We start from the raw sequence: 8,850 nt of genomic DNA, 5'->3' as shown, positions 1-8,850 counted from the left end.
TACCCGCCTTGGTCTGTTGTCATCTGAGCAAGCTTCTCGCCCAATGGAGAGACTATTTATTGACTACATTGGACCGTTCCCGCGATCACGGACCGGCCATTGTTTCATACTTGTGTGTGTTGATGCGTTCTCGCGTTTTACGTGGCTGTTTCCTACTCGCATGGCTAATGCTAATACTACTATTTCTTGCTTGAAACAGATCTTTGCTTCATTTGGACCCTGTCAATTTCTGTTGAGTGACAATGCTAGAGCTTTTACATCTGTGCAATTCCGTAATTTCTGTTTTGACCTATCTATTTCTCATGTGACTACCACCCCTTGTTATCCCAGGCCTAATTATGTTGAGAGAGTCAATCGAAATCTAAGATCTGCTCTTATTGCCTATCATTCTTCTGACCATTCTAAGTGGGATTCATCACTTAATTGGTTATCATTTGCTTTCAACACTGCCGTTCATGAAAGTCACAAGCAGACTCCTGCTTCATTGATGCTAGCGTTCACCCCAATTCTCCACTCTCTAATCTGTGGTCTATTAACGATCTTTTACCTGATGTCGCAAATCCAGAAACGATTCGTGCTGCTTGGCACCGTGCGCGAAAGAATTTGAAAGTATATTACGCTAAAGTTCAACGTAACTATAATCACGGGCGAAGACCACACAATCTGTCTGTGGGTGACCAGGTTTATGTAAAGACTCATACTGTGAGTAGTGCTGCGGACCATGTTATTAGTAAGTTGGCCCCCAGATTTCGAGGTCCCTGCTCGATATTGAAATTTTTAACACCTGTGTCATTGCTAATCAGCGATCCTGAAAAGAAAAGGATCAGTCGAATCCATTTGTCGCAAGTCAAGATCCCCTAGTTATGACATGATGCTCTAGTATCTATTAGTAACTTAAGGAAAGTTAGTTGTAAGCAAATTTTGGGGTGTATATCCGGCCGGATACTTTGGCAAGTCTAGAGGTTATTTAAGATTTTAGTTGTAATAAGTATATTCATTTGAGATCATATTAGGTAGATTTTAGTGTGATCTTTAGGTTAAAGTTTTCATTCATTGTCATAACTAGGGATCCCTTGTAAAAATTTCTGGTATTAAGGTAAACTCCGATAAACCTTCCTAATTTTATTTGGTCTCCTATATTTGATAAATTTTTAATACATGCTTGCCCTGGGAGCGTTTGGAATTCCCAAAAATTTGGGGCGAGGGTATCTTCCTCGCATGAATATTCAGTTCCTATTATTATAGTAATAATAGTTAATATAAAAAATAAAAAACCACCCTTAAGTCTACGTTTCTCTTCTGCATAGCCGAGGTTATGCCTTTTCCCGTATTTCTTCCTTTTCTGCTGTGGTTGATCTCTGTTACAGTGATCACTATGGCCTGGTCCAGACAGGGAACCTGTCGTGCCTGTTGGAAGGGGCATTATAAACTCCTGACCTGTTTGCATTCAACCTGGGACTGCATTGTCGCAGAATTCCTGGTGGTGGCAGTTATCCAGTACTGCGCCATGCCTTACTACGTGTTCACTGTGAGTTCGCTATGCGAGTGAACTATATGAAGCGTCATTGGAGAGCCTGGTTGGACTGAAAAGGGAAACCATGTTGTCACCGATCCTATGGACAGCAATACCTGTGGTCGAGCTTAGGAAATTCTGCTTACAAGATACTTGTAAAAGTTGCATCAAGATGTGGTTGATACGCGTTGGTATCAGTGTGTGTTCACAAAATTCAGACCTCCAATTAAAATCACCAGTTAATGTAACATTTAAAAAAAAATTTATTATCGAGCTGAGCTCGAGTTTCGGCGGTGGAGGATGTCACCGGTGGTGAGTTGATAGTCGGCGGAATCATTTTTGACTTGACAAAAGAAACTAAGGAACTAACATTTTTTGAAGAATTCGACTAAATTTTTGTTGTTGTAAAAATTATGTAAAAATTTGTGTGTTTTATTTTTGATGAAGTTGTATTTTAAAGTATTTTCAGGAGTCACTGAAGAGACAATTATTTACTTAATCATTAACATTGATATTGGAGATCTCGAATAATATGTTTTTTTGTAACCCATTTTTTGTATCACCCTGTAGTGCCACGTGAAGGCTTCGATCACGAAATCGCTGAGTTTCGCAATCGAAATCTCTAGAATGAATTTCCCACATTACCATATTTGGTGCTACAATTCTATTGGTGAAAATAACACTAATTGGTATTGGTCAAACGTCGGATCGAAACATTGGCAGCTTCCCTGATTGGCTGTTTGAGTATTTCCCAATTTCCGGCTTTTTGGCTCCTTAGCAAGAGCAAGGCTCTGTTCAGCGTCTTTGGTTTTCGTACGTCGTAACGATCGGACGCACCTTGTAAGGTGGTCCGCTCACCGGCTCCAGCCATCCCGGGGTAAGCATGTTTTCTGTTCTCAAGTGTTAACTTAAAATGTAAATTCATTCGTTCGGAGTTTGCCTTAGACCCTGGTTTTCACCGCTTTTGATTTGTAAAACCGTAGTTCGTCAACTAGGCATACCCTTTATTTTGGAGGCAATTCATTTTATTAATCTTTTGTGAATATGTAAACTTTAATTTTTTTCCGAGTTGCCTCCAGTAATTCCGTATCAATTTAGTGCACACCTGTTGAGCTTTGCGTCCCTCACTGATGTGTATTAGGAGAGGACTGCTCCTCTATAGGGCTCTGCGCTAAATTTAGTTTCTGTTGTTCCCTTCTCTTGTAACATTTTTCAACTTGCCTTATATGATGTTTGTAATTAGGTCATTGTTCCCTTTAAATTTTCATTGTAAATTTCTACATCGAAATTATGCTCACTTATTTAAATGTCATTGTAACTTTGTGTAAATATTCACTTTCCTGAGAGAAACATTGATAGGAACCTCGTGGCTCGGTTTGATTTTTTAATTAATAATGTTATCTAACCTTGTGCACTTCATACCTTGATTCAATTCTATATGTTAAAAAAATTAGACAAAGGGTTAATGTTCTCACGTTTCTTTCCCTACAACGTCGCGTAAGGTCTCGTCCTCTAGGGTTTCCCGGCCTGCTTCCCATACTTCCTTTCTCTAATTGGCATGTTGGTTATCCTGCGAAGCCATGTGTTTGTAAAAGGTAAAATATTTTCCTGTTTGATCATCGGCTGATATCGTTCTGTAAGGTTTGTTATTTTGCATTATCAAATAATTACGTGTTTTATATGTATCTTGTATTATGTGCTTCCTTCTGTTTAAAAGGGGGAGTTACAAAATCTCATATTTATCGGCAATGACGTGTTCTGTCTTAAATGCCGGAATTATTAGCACGCGCTTAGGAACGGGTCAAAGCGTATTGAATTACATTAGGACTCCATATTTAATTAAATATTCAGTCTGTATGAAGGAGTGATATGCCGCAGAGTACTTTGTAGTTACTGCTTTCGCCGCTCAAATGACAGACTTTAATTCTCGTGGGCCATACTGTAGGCAACCATCTCCTATACAACGCTTACCGGACAAAAAATGGAAGGGGTCCGACACTTCGAAAAATGAAGGTATTGGCCAAGGAATGACTAGAGCCACGAAGGACGTGAAAACGAAAGACTTCCTAGGCCTCCCAAACCTAATACCGTCCGGATCGGACAAGCACAAGAGGTTATCATGGGAGGTCGCATGGGATAGACGAAAGTGAGGAGCCTAGCAAATGTAAATAGAAGCAATGCCAGGATCCCACTAACCCACGCTCCCACGTTAAGAGTCCCTGGGCCCCTTTTAGTCGCCTCTTACGACAGGCATGGGATATAGATGGTGTCATTCTACCACCCCACCCACAGGGGATGTTCTAAACTTTCTTTAACCGTACAAAATAAATACCCACAAATGATAGGTTGATAAGCTGTTTCTAAATGTATCTGCACCATTGCACTTGGCACTCGAATTCCTCCCGGAAAGACGGCGATATTACCGGGAAGAACATTTTCTTCATCGAGTTTGATTTGATTCTCATGAGGCTGATTGAGCTTTTCAGTCGGCAGGGTGTCACGGCAAGTGCTGACAACATTCGCACTATGAGACGTATCAAGAGTGCGGCTATCAGGATACTTTTGAAAGCACATAATGCAGTGCGTGCGTCCGTCATGTCATTAGATTCACCACCTAATTTCGCTGCACTCGATAGAACTTCTACTAGTGAGAACGTAGAAGTATCCATTCTATAACATATAAGACGTACAATTCACAGTCTGTTGGTGAGCATCTGCCGTTTCATTAATCAAACTCTTCAGTTTCGTATGTTTTGATTTAAACTGAAATCCTTCAATGTACTCGATGAAATCATCATTCAACCACTGTGGTCTTTTATCTGTTGGTGAAAAAATGCGTGCTTTCTGGATTATTTCTGCGGATCTGCTGAGTTCTGGCACTGACTTTGTGGAATGTGAACAATTTGTAAATTGATTCCATAAAGCGCACCGTCGATCCTACGCATGAAAAGACTAAACTTGTATTTAAACGAACATGAAGCCATTAGTGCAATAACCGCCGGGAGGTAAATATTTGTACAGCAGAACATTCATCTTTTCCAAATTGCTCACTTCGATGTGTTTTATCGTCAGATACTGAACAGATTTGATTGTCATGAGTAGTATAAGTCAGGGATTCTAGCGCCGCCGCCGCCGCGGGCCCCTCCGCAGAGGCCTCCACCACCACCGCCAATGCAGGCCCCTCCGCAGAGGTGTCCGCCGCCACCGCCAATGCAGGCCCCTCCGCAGCGGTGTCCGCCGCCACCGCCAATGCAGGCCCCTCCGCAGAGTTGTCCGCCGCCACCGCCAATGCAGGCCCCTTCGCAGAGGTGTCCGCCGACGCCACCGCCGCAGGCCCCTCCGCAGCGGCGTCCGCCGCATTGACCTCTGGCAAGGTAATGTTTGTAAACAAAGCCACGCGCTTTTTTGACAGCCGCGTGCTTTTTTGGCAGCTGTCATCCACCATCTTTAAACAACAACGCATCGCCAACCTCAGTGCCGCAATCTTATCGGGGCTAAACCTCATAGTTGCCAACATAGGCACGTGGTAGAGGGAAATTTGAAAATTCCAAATACCCTTGTTTGTAAACAATGTCACTTGCCTTTCTGACAGCCACTTGCTTTTTGACAGCTGCCATCCGCCATCTTGCTTCGCAAACATTTAGTGCTGCCCCCTTTACGGCACTAAACCTTACGAGCGGGCATTTGGAAAAAATCCACGTGCTCTTGTTTGTAAACAAAGCCACTTGTTTCTTTGACAGCAGCCATCTTTAATCAACGGAGCATCGTGCTGCTATCCTTACTGTACCGTTTCATTGCCTGATTATATCACAGGTTATAAACTTCATGGTTCTGATCCGTATTGAATTGCAAGTACAATGTATTTATTAAAATAATGTAGTAATGGTCCACCTTTCAATACTATAATATGTAATATTCTAAATTACATTAATTAGGGACTAGTTTCGGCCGGGGATGGCCATCTTCGGCCTTAATGTAAAACACCTAATAACTAGACATGTACATGCACACAATTGACATAAAACAAATGAAAACAAATATATACAAAGTGACATTAGAAACTGAGATGGAATTATGAATAAATCTGAAAATGAACTAGGTTCTAACATCTTCAGTATGTTCATCATTGAGAATAATTTCAAGTATTAATTTATATACACAGAACTGTTAGTTCTAATACTGCTGGGAACTGGTAAATGTTGATCCTGTAGTTTGTCATCAAATCTATTTGTGTGGTGTTAGCTATTGTAATCCATTGGACACTGCTGTAAATAGCTGACAGGGAACTGTTAGATGTTGTTTCATCCTCAATCAAAATAATAAATGAGATGCTCTCATGGTGCTTGTTAAATCTTGCTGAAAATGTTGTTGGACATTGTCAGGACAGCACATGAAGATGTGGTTAACACAGATACATTGTGTCTGGTATAAAAAATGCGATTCATTGCGGTGCCCATGAAGTTAACCTGATAAATTGGATACAATTAAATTAATGAATTGAATGAGAGAATGTGTTAGTTAGATGGCATAGGTTATATGAGACTTACCTCTCAATACAGCATGAGGTGTGTGGTCTATTGTTGAGTGTGCTTCAGACTAACTGTTGTGAGATTCAAATGAAAAGGAAGGAGAGGGGAGGGGAAGGTCAGAAGGAGAGGTGGTTTGGGAAGGGGGTGGGGTGGGGAGGGGGAGGGGGGATTAAGGTGGGGCTGAGGGATGTGGGAAAAATGATGGCTGTTGAGGAAATGTGCTGTGAATATTATGAAAAACTGAATTATGACTTGTTGGTTTGACATTGCTGAAAATGGGAATTAGAAGGTCAAAAAGGATATTAGGTTTTTCTGAAATTTCATTAAGATTAAGATTTGGGTTGAAATATTATGAAGAATTTAAATTAATTCAGTTGATATTTCATTTCATTGTCTTAGGAGATTATTTTAAGTAGAATTACTGCAAGATGGTGAATGGATGAACTTAAGGATCGAGTTATTAATATTCATAATCAAATTGAAGCGCAAATGAATAGACTGACGAACTAGAGAGGAGGATATATTGGAGCTCAGTTGATCCCACGTAAAATTTAAATTTAAAAAAATTATTTTACATAATACTATACTGAGAGGTATTGTGCGGCGGATTAGAAACTTATTTGAATTCAATAACGAAATGTGAAATGGAGAATATCGTCATAATCAAAAGATATGCCGACGAAAGAACATATATTTTATTTTACGGTTAAAGAAGATAGATCAAGCTGCAGATACATATTAAAATATAATGCGTCGTTGCAAATTTGGAAACGCCCATTGGTTCGACTTCAATAAAAAAGAAACCGGTGCATTTAATTCTACTACAACGTGACACGTTAAATATCGGCAAATTCAATTAAATGCGCGGCGCATTATTAATTGGCGCCCATACGTGCGGCAAGACTGATGATACCCAATACAATAAAAATAGATAAATAAAAATGTTGGGCTGCATTTTAATTGACACCAATCGTTAAGGCATGATTGAGGATACCTGGCATGGTGGTGCATTTTAATTGATGCCCAGACATGTGGCAAGACTGAAGATGCTTGACGTTGAAACTTATAAAGAAGATGACTGACATAAGAAGTCAACGCCCAGCATTGAGGCAAAATTCAGAAGAAGCAAATGGTTGACAGTGGATAATTACGAAAGAAACCAAGAGATAAAGAATTTGAAAGTTAGACAAGAAGTCATATGGACGATAAAATGAACTGAAGAAGAGATGGATGATAATAATAATGAATGAAATAGCAACAATAATTTGAATGATTAGTAGGTTAAGGCGTTTAATGATTATTAATTTAGATCATGATATGATTTTTTATTTTACTTTTGTTAAGGTACTGATAGTAAATAGGTTAATAATTTTAGGAATATCAAGAATGCTTATTATCAGATTTCGTAAATGACTGGGGCAGCAGAACGGCTGGTTATTGGGGGAAGTCAGATTGCCAATCCCATACTGGATTGAAATATTGATATATTTTTGTGATTATAAGCTATAAACAATTAGTGAAATAGGAACTTTAGCGAAGTTAACCAATATAGACATTAAAAATGTCGAGTATAAATCAAATACGCTCACAATTCGAGGAATATCAGAAGGAGCAGGAAGAGAGATTACAGGAAAAGTATGAGGAGGTAAATAGGATAATTGAAGACTTAGAAAAAGCAAAAGGTGAGTAGAAGGAAAGGATAAAGGAGAAGGAAGAGCAGATAAATAAGATAACCGAGGAATTAGAGAGGACGAGAGAACAAAAGGGAATAATAGAAATATTAACAGAAATGAATAGGAAACAAGAAGAATACCAGATAAACAAGAAGAATACCAACGAAAACAAGAAGAATGTAATCACAAACGAGAAGAATATCAGAGAAAACAAGCGGAATACGAACAGAAACAAGAAGAAATACATCGAAACCAGATGGAAGAGATGAGAAAAATGGAGAAGAGATAGGGAGAGATGATAAGAACGGGAATTGGTAAAATTGAAGAAGATATTTTTAGATGAAAATCGGAATAATCGATCTTCGAACTGAAATGATGGAGAGAATGGAAGATAAGAATGAAGAAATCTACAATGAGATAAATAAAGTTAGAGGTGAAATAACGGAAAATAAGAACTACATTCAGGGGTTTAAAGAGGACGAAATCAAGAAATTGACGGACAGTATGGAATCGATAAGAATAGATTCAGAAGGAAAGTGGTTTCAGTATGATGAGAAATTGAAAAAAGTAAACGAAGATGTGCTTTCGGCAAATGAAACAAAGGGAGATAACTTTATTTTAGCATGTGATCAGATTGGGGACAAGATAAAGAAGATAAAAGAAGAAATGGAAAAGAATAAAAACGAGGCGGAGAAAAGGATTGTTAGAACAGAGCAAGGAGTAGAAGAGATGAGGAAAGAAATTCAGAGCATTAGAGGCGAAATCCAAACAACGAAATCGGAGATATAGAAACAGCTTGGTGAGCAAAGGATGGTGGACATACAGATAGACGAACGAGAGGGAACACCTACAATATCTGGAGAAACAGAGCAAAGTAACAAGGACGTAATGATAGGAAATAACGGAAATGGAGGCCCAGCGATAATAAACGTTATCAAAACTTACGATGACAGACCCAAACACTTTAACAATCCTGCATGTGTGTCACCAAAGAGATTTTTACGGGAAATGGGGGAATACTTCCGTCAAAATAGGATTTCCGACCCAAAGAATCTTAGAATAATTGAGAAACACTTGGATGCAAACCCAAACTTGTGGTACCAAGCCTTCAAGTACACATTTCATGACTATGAAG

This window comes from Anabrus simplex, chromosome 9, assembly GCF_040414725.1.
Source record: "Anabrus simplex isolate iqAnaSimp1 chromosome 9, ASM4041472v1, whole genome shotgun sequence".
In the NCBI taxonomy this organism is placed as follows: Eukaryota; Metazoa; Arthropoda; class Insecta; order Orthoptera; family Tettigoniidae; genus Anabrus; species Anabrus simplex.
This window is presented reverse-complemented; position numbering follows the sequence as displayed.